The sequence below is a fragment of the Salvelinus sp. IW2-2015 genome, linkage group LG36 (genome assembly GCF_002910315.2).
Source record: "Salvelinus sp. IW2-2015 linkage group LG36, ASM291031v2, whole genome shotgun sequence".
NCBI lineage: Eukaryota > Metazoa > Chordata > Actinopteri > Salmoniformes > Salmonidae > Salvelinus > Salvelinus sp. IW2-2015.
The window spans coordinates 19,757,215-19,766,374 of record NC_036875.1 but is presented as its reverse complement, the minus strand read 5'-3'; positions in this window follow the sequence as shown (position 1 = coordinate 19,766,374).

Sequence of the window (9,160 nt, the reverse complement as noted above, 5' to 3'; positions counted from 1 at the left end):
AGAGATGATTTTCGATATAGCTATGGTTGTTTATCGGGCATGACATGGTGCATTTTCTATAGTCTGTTTTTTTATCTGCTTTATAGGCCGCAGTTATGAGGCAAGTGTGCTTGGCAATTGGCAGCAGTAAATTAGAGATCTTTAAAGTCACTGAGCCTTAGGAACGAGGTGCGAATTACCGATCTCCGGATTATCATGTGGAAAACGTATCCAACTGAACGAGTAGATTCAGCGTGGCGAGCTTGCTCTATGCTGTTGACGGATGCCTCCCTCCGTGGAAGGGAAGTCAAAATAGTCTGACGGGATCCCTGGGACGTCCAAATCTGTCCTCTTTAGTTCGTCTTGGACATTTAAAAGGGGGTAATAGTCAAGGGGTTGGGTAAGGTGGTTAGGGTTTAGGGGTTTTATGGGTATGGACGTCCAAGGGATCGCGTATGTAGCTAGCTCCGCTCTCCCTCACTGCATGTTGATGGTCAGCGTGCACTCACTGTGCGTTCAAGGAACGAATCTGCATCCGTGCCCGGCAAAACAACCAATCAAACGGTACATAAATAGGCTATTCCTAATGCATTTTTCCATTCAGCTAAAAATATATAATACATAAAGAGGGGCATTATGGAAAAGGGAGTAATGGCGGGGATATTTTGTCTAAAATAAATTGAGGGGATAGTCTAATTGTTAAATTGTGTTTATAAGGTACACGACAATTAACATTTTCAATCAACATAAGCTATTCTTTATTGAAGATATAGGCAAAATACAGCAGTAATTCAACCAAATAGTATTTGGTTCAAAATTGCAGAGGTGAATGTGCGCGTAGCATATGCGTTATTGTGGTGGGTGTTCGTTACGCACTCTGTTCATTTCCAAGACTCACCAAAGCATTGAGACTAGCATTTGCGTCCAATTCAATTGAATTAATAACACAAAATACAATGTTTTATAGTTTATGTTTATCTGCGTTGAATTAAGGGACGACGGAGAACATGGACTGATGAACCCAAAGTTGCCATTTATTCTATTTAGCTATCTCAACTTGTCCTAAAAACACTTGTTACACACCCACTAATAGTTTTCAAACATAAATGATTTCAGTTCTGCATAATATATATCTAAAATCTATTCCAACAGCAGCCACCAGAAATTAAAGACGTGACAAGGGAAAGATAGACTAACCAACCTCCTCGTGCATAAAATAGCTGAGGTTATGCAAACTTACGCACGTCTCCCTGATCCTCTATCGTAGTCAGTGAAGTAGGAATTGATTCTTTCCCCATCCTCCTCCTAAAGCCGTCCTAAACACACCAAAGCTTCCTGTAAGACCGCCATCGCCCCTAAACTCTAACCGCTGTGTGTGCCATCCGTGCCCGGTGCCCAAACCCACCACTCAACACACACTGAGGGGAGAGACAAGAAGAAATTACATTTATTATACACTCTAAAAGACAATTTCAAGTTATTGTTTCTCTCAGTGAAAGGGGTTTGCTTCTTACATAATGAAGCGTCTGTTGTGTGGCGCTGAACAATACAAAACAAGTATTCTAATAAATAGCCACTTTTTTGTTTGCTCTCAGGATGAAGGGGCTCGAGCGGTTGGGTTCTGAAAAGCAGCTGTGTCATATTCAGTGGAGAGTGGGGCGGGGACTTGGCTGTGCGCCGCCTGCGGCTTCCCTCATGGATATGGCCTCACATTGATCACAAAAGCTGGTCCCGAAGCACGCGCAAACAGAAAGGACAGGTAGAGAGAGAGGAGAAGGAGAGAGAGGAGAGCAGAGGAGGAGAGGACATAAGAGTTGGGAGAGAAGAGTGGAGGAGAGGACAGAATAGAGAAAGAGAGAATTGAGGAGTGGAGAGCAGAGGCTTACATTTTGGTACCCCTTTATTTTATGATATAATTAAAAGTTCTCACATCAGGTGTGCACAGTGCACTTATAGAGTTTAGTGTCTACAAGTGTATTAGCAGACCTATATTGAGTGAGATGTGTTTCTTTATTTACAGAATAAAGAGACAAATCTCTCAGTAGACCTAAACAGCTTGCTTCCCCATCAAGTTTCAAGTTTTAATGTCATGGGTACAAGTACAGTGAAATGCCTTTCTTGAAAGCTCCAAACCCAACAATGCAGTAATCAATATCAATGTAGTACTAAAAATATCATATGGTAGAACAAAAACACACAACAAATACAAATTAAAATAAGAAGAACACTAGAAAGTAAGAAGCTGTACTGTGCAATCGGAAAGTATTCAGACCCCTTGAGTTTTCCACATTTTGTTATGTTACAGCCTTATTCTAAAATGGATTCAATATTTTTTCCCCTTGTCAATCTTCACAATAATGACAAAGCGAAAAAAAGGTTTTTTGAATTTTTGCTAATTTATAAAAAAAAACATAACAGAAATACCTTATATACGTAAGTATTCAGATCCTTTGCTATGAGACTCGAAATTGAGCTCAGGTGCATCCTGCTTCCATTGATCATCGTTGAGATGTTTCAACAATTTGATTGGAGTCCACCTGTAGTAAATTAAATTAGTTGGACATGATTTGGAAATGCACACACCTGTCTATATAAGGTCCCACAGTTGACAGTGCATGTCAGAGCAAAAACCAAGCAATGAGGTTGAAGGAATTGTCCGAAGAGTTCCGAGACAGAATCATGTTGAGGCACAGATCTGGGGAAGGGTACCAAAAAAATGTCTGCAGCATTGAAGGTCCCCAAGAACACAGTGGCCTTCATCATTCTTAAATGGAAGAAGTTTGGAACCACCAAGACTCTTCCTAGAGCTGGCTGCCCGGCTAAACTGAGCAAACGGGGAAGAAGGGTCTTGGTCAGGGAGGTGACCAAGAACCAGATGGTCACTCTGACTGACCTCCAGGGTTCCTCTGTGGAGATGGGAGAACCTTCCAGAAGGACAACCATCTCTGCAGTACTCCACCAATCAGGCTTGTATGGTAAAGGCACATGGCAGCCCGCTTGGAGTTTGCCAAAAAGCACCAAAAGGACTCTCATACCATGAGAAACAAGATTCTCTGGTCTGATGAAACCAAGATTGAATGCCAAGCATCACGTCTGGAGGAAACCAGGCACCGGTCATCACCTGGCCAATACCATCCCTACGGTGAAGCATGGGAGTGGCAGTATCATGCTGTGGGGATGTTTTTCAGCCACAGGGACTGGGAAACTAGTCAGGATCGAGTGAAAGATGATCCAGTGAAAGACTACAGAGAGATCCTTGATGAAAACCTGCTCCAGAGTGCTCAGGACCTCAGACAGGGGCAAAGGTTCACCTTCCAACAGGACAACGACCTTAAGCACACAGCCAAGACAACGCAAGAGTGGCTTCAGGACAAGTCTCTGAATGTCCTTTAGTGGCCCAGCCAGAGCCCGGACTTGAACCCGATTGAACATCTCTGGAGAGACCTGAAAATAGCTGTGCAGTAACACTCCCCATCCAACCTGACAGAGCTTGAGAGGATTTCAGAGAAGAATGTGAGAAACGCCCCAAATACAGGTGTGCCAAGCTTGTAGTATCATATCCAAGAAGACTTGACGCTGTAATCTTTTTTTTATTTTTTTTTTTTATTTCACAGAGAGAGATGGGTACCGGACTGTGGACACGCAATCTCAGGGCTAAGTGCGGGGAGCAGCAACAGGACGCCCAGGACTCTGGGAGACAATTCAGGAGGCTTGTTGCGTGGTTTAGGCACTCGGTGGTAAACGGGCTGAGACACGCACCATAGGCTAGTTGCGTGGTGAGGCACTGGTGGTACTGGGTAGGGGCGGGGAGGTGGCGCCGGAAATCACCGGACCGTGCATGCGTACTGTGCTCCCTTGACGAGCCAGCCCTGCCCAACCTACCTGGTTGTTATGCTCCACGTCGCCTGACCAGTGGCGGGGAGGTGAATAACCTCGCACCGCATATTGTAGGCGACCGGGGACACATGCGTAAAGGCTGGTGCCATGTATACGCCGGCGAGGAGAACGCCCTGGTGACCAGATGCGTTGGGCCGGCTTCATGCATAAGGCTCAACCGCTCAGTCTAGCCCGGTCCGATACGTGGAGCTGGATATGTACCGAACCGGGCTAATGCACTGCGTACAGAAGACACGTGCGCTCTACTGGCGAACACGGTGTCCTGCCCGTTACTCTCGTTTCTCCTCCACGGTAAAGTAAGGGAGTAGGCGCAGGTTTCCTACTGACTTCGCCACACTCTTAAGGCCCCCCCAAGAAATTTTTGGGTTGTACTCACGGCCTTCCAGCCTTGTCTCGTGCTGCTCCTCATATCGCCTCTTCGGCTTTAGCTGCCTCCAGTCTTCACGAGAAAGCGCGATTATTCTCCGGTGGTGCCCACGCCCCTTACCATCCAAGTAATCTCCTCTCATGTCCAAGAATCCTGTTGTAGGTGGGTCCTGCTTTGCGCTTTACATGCCGCTTGGTCCTGTATTGTGGGTATCTGGTCACGATCGTGTGGAGGATTGACGGACCAAAACGCAGCAATTCGAAGAAAATAAGCATCTTCCTTTTTATTATGAAGTAAGGAAACAAAAACAAACACTATTACAAAACTAACAATAACAAACAAACGACGTGAAGCTATGAACGTATGTGCACATACAGGCTACAAACGTATAACATACGACAATTTACCCACAATCAAACGAAAAGCCTATGGTACCTTAAATAGGGCTCCCAATCAGAGGACAACAGAATCAGCTGTCTCTAATTGGAACCCATTCAGGCAACATAGAACTTCCTAGACATTACATACCCAACATAGACAACAGCCTGACACATACACTCAACACAAACCCATACACTACACCCAACACACCCCTTTCCATATAATCACCCAAAACCGATAAAACACAAACATTCCCTTATGTCAACACCTTGACCTAACTAAAAATAAAGAAAACAAAGAATACTAAGGCCAGGGCCGTGACATTATGCAAGTCAACAATTCTTAAACCTTAAGATCTTCTGAGATCTCTGTCTGAGGCAAATGGTTCACATCAGGCAATGCCTTCTTGTGAATAGCAAACTCAAATTTGTGTGAGTGTTTTTTTATAGGGTCAAGGCAGCTTAACCAACATCTGATTAATTGGACTCGCAGGTTAGCTGACTCCTGACTCCAATTAGCTTTTTGGAGAGACAGTCATTAGCCCTAGGTTCACAATACTTTTCCAACCTACACTGTGAATGTTTTAAATGATGTATTCAATTTAGACCAGAAAAACTACAAATAATTTGTGTGTTATTAGTTTAAGCACACTATGTTTGTCTACTGTGTGACTTAGATGAAGATAGATCACATTGATGACAATTTTTATGCGAAATCCAGGTAATTCCAAAGGGTTCAACAAACTTTTTCCTTGCCAATGTACATTTCTGTCTTCTCTCGCTTCTCCTTCTCTTTCCTCTCTGTCTCCTCATACTCTACTTTCTAAGTTCATGCTTGTACTTCCTCCTCTTTCTCTCCTTCCTAATCTCCCTTTCCTCCCATATCTCAATTCTATCCTTTTTCTTTCGCTCCTGCCCTATCTTGGTCACCTCTCTGTGGTAACACGTTTGGCCTACAGTGTTGGGACCGCTGTAGCAAGGCAAACAAAGCTCTAATGATAAGGGCTTGCAAAGTGCAATCATTGCTAAACAAGCGCTAAGTGCCAAAGGTGGTTAACTAAGGAACATCTCCCTCCCTAGTCCTCCTCCCTGTGTGTACTCCACCTTCTTTCTCTCTTCTTCTTAATCACTCCTACTCTTATTCCCATCTGATGTCCCTCTCTCACCTATCCATATATCTCTCTCCTCCTTTTCTCTCTCTATTTGCTTTCCTCTATCACTACTCTCTCTGCCTCTCGCCGCCCCTTTCTCCCTTCTATTCACCTTCCTCCCCTGGCTTCTCCCATCTCTCTCTCCTCTGCCCTCTCTTTCTCTGGCTCTCTCATCTGTGTTTGTGGAGCAATGGTCTGTATTTAGCCATTAGCAGCTATACACCTTTATTACTGCAGTAATGAACTGACTGTGAGCCTTAATTAGAGATGTTGTTAGAGAGGTTGAGCTTAGCTATAACTCCTCCTCCGTCGCCTTCCACCTCCCCCCCCCCCCCCGTGTTGCGTCCTTCTTCTCCTCTGTTCCTCGTCCCTTCGGCCTCCAATTCCCAAGCCACACGTGAGCCCGTTTCTGTGAATCCATCATCGTGGGCGACATACCATTAGTGCACAGGCGCTCTAAAGTGGTTCTCGTCTGCCGACTGTTTAAAACTATTCCACTCATTAACAGGCCCAATCAGAGGGGAAGGTGTTTTTCTTTGTTTTTATATTATCAGTATATGTTGAGCTTTTTGGGTATGAGTTTTCAGTAGTCTATATATTTGTGCCTACATTATAGGCTGAGTAGAGCTGTCTGTGAATGGGTTTGCCTTGAGTTTCATTTTGTTTCATGTTAGCTTTTTGGATTTATATTTTTTTTGTTGTATCTTCATAATGCAGCGAGGTTTTTTTGTTTTTGGCTATTTTACAGAATATACTATTAGTAGTCAGTTCAGATCTTTGCTATGAGCTGATTGAGCTAGGTGCACTCTGCCTCATATCATGTTGAGAGTTAATTGATTGGAGTCACTGTATATATTAAGTTGGCATGATTTGGATGCTGTTATTAGGTCACAGTTTGAAGTTGCATGTCCGAGCAAAGCCAATGAAAGGTTGAAAGGAATTGTCCGAAGAGTTCGAGACCAGAATCATGTTGAGGCAACAGATTTGGAGGGTACAAAAATATGTCTGCCCCAGCATTGAAAGGTCCAAAAAAGTGGCTCATCAATTCTATAAATGGAATGAAGTTGGAACCCACAAGCTCCCTTCGCTAGAGCTGCCTGCCCGGACTAAACTGAGCGCAAACCGGGGAAGAAGGGTCTTGGTCAGGGAGGGTGCGACCAAGAACCAGATGGTCACTCCTGACTGACCTCCAGGGTTCTTCTGTGGAGATGGGAACTTCCAGAAGGACAACCCATCTCTGGCAGTACTTCCCCAATCTAGGCTTGTATTGGTAAAGGCACAAGGCAGCGCTTTGAGTTTGCCAAAAAGCACCAAAAGCTCTCATACCATGAGAAACAAGATTCTCTGGTCTGCTAAAACACACGATTGAATGCCAAGCATCACGTCTGGAGGTAACCAGGCACCGGTCATACCTGGCCATACATCCCTACGGTGAAGCATCGGGAGTGGCATAATTCATGCTGTGGGGATGTTTTTCAGCCAAGGGACTGGGAAACTAGTCAGATCGCGTGAAAGATGATCCAGTGAAGACTACAGAGAGATCCTTGAAATGAACCTGCTCCAGAAGTGCTCAGGACCTCAGACAGGGGCAAAGGTTCTCAAGCCTTCCAACAGGACAACGACCTTAAGCACACCGCAAGAACGCAAGAGTGGCTTCAGGACAAGTCTCTGAATGTCCTTTAGTGGCCCAGCCAGAGCCCGGACTTGAACCCGATTGAACATCTCTGGAGAGACCTGAAAATAGCTGTGCAGTAACACTCCCCATCCAACCTGACAGAGCTTGACTGACAGAGTCCAGCTGACTCTCAGCTGACTCTCAGCTGACTCCCAGCTGACTCTCAGCGGACTCCAGCGGACTCCAGCTTGACTCCCAGCGGACTCCCGCGGACTCCGCTGACTCCAGCTGATCTCGCAGCTGACCTCCAGCTGACCTCCCGCTGACTCCCAGCTGACTCTCAGCTGATCTCAGCCTGATCTCAGCTGACTCCCCAGCTGACTCTCAGCGGACTCCAGCGGACTCCCAGCGACTCCCCGCGAACTCCAGCTGACTCCTAGCTGACTCCCAGCTGACTACGCTGACTCCCAACTGACTCGCCAGCTGACTCCCAGCTTTGACTCTCAGCTGAATCCCAGCTGCTCTCAGCGGACTCCCAGCGACTCCCAGCGGACTCCCAGCGGATTACCCGGGACTCCCAGCTGAACTCCCAGCTGACTCCCAAGCTTGACTCCCAGCTGACTCCCAGCTGACTGCCCGCTGACCTCCCAGCTGACTCCCAGTCTGACTCCACAGCTCCATCGTCTCCAGTCCTGGTGTCTGTAATTAAGCTAGCTAAAACACCTTAGCTTAACACTTACCAATCAATGGCTTGGGTTTATGTTGTGTGTTAATGTAAAAACGTGCTTGCAGATAGTTTTGATTATGAGATGGTTATAATACTGTAATTAACAGTAAGCAATTTTTAACCTGTTGAGACTCAATAACATATCCCGGGAATTAATACATTACAAACTGCTGCAATCGCTTAGTTAATTACCCCAAGAGATAATAGTAAGTCATAAGATCTCCTTCTCTGTGAGATCTAGTGTCTCTGTTAGAGTTTGTGGCCATCGCAATGGCACTGTAATCTTCAATCTGTGGCTCTCACCATTAGGCCCTAGATTAATCCAGAACATCTGCGTAATAGCGCGATTGGACATTTATAGGTCATTTCCTTGAGCCGACATCTGCACCACGGTAAATCATGCTTTAAATGGCTTCCGGGTGCGCAAGTGTTAGAGGCATCTGCATCGGGTGCTAGCTGTGTCACAAGATTCTCTGTGTTCGAGCCAGGCTCTGTCGGAGCCGGTCGCGACCGCGGAGGCGGGGCGACGCACCAATTGGCACAGCGTCGTCCGTGTTAGGGAACGGTTTGGCCGGCAGGGATATCTTGTCTTCATCGCGCACTAGCGGCTCCCTGTGGCAGCCGGCGCAGTGACGCTGAACCAGGTATCGCCAGGTGTACGGTGTTTTCCTCCGACCATTGGTCCGGCTGGCTTCCGGGTTGGATGTTGGATGCCGCGCTGTGTTAAAGAAAGCAGTGCGGCCTTTGGTTGGGTTGTTGTTTGGCGGTACGCAAGGCTCTCGACCTCGTCTCTCCCGAGTCCGTACGGCGAGTTGCAGCGATTGAGACAAGAACTGTAGACTACTACACTTGTGGAGAAAAAAGGGGTAAAAAACATAAATAAGCAATGCATTTAATGGTGCATAGCAAAAAGTTTGCAATCGGCCGATTTAAGTTCAGTGTACCCAGGGCCAATAGGTGTGGGTGCACTAACAGGCCAACGGCTCCTGTTATTCACTGTTTGGTAAACGTTGAATACACCAGACATCTCCACTGTCTCATCCA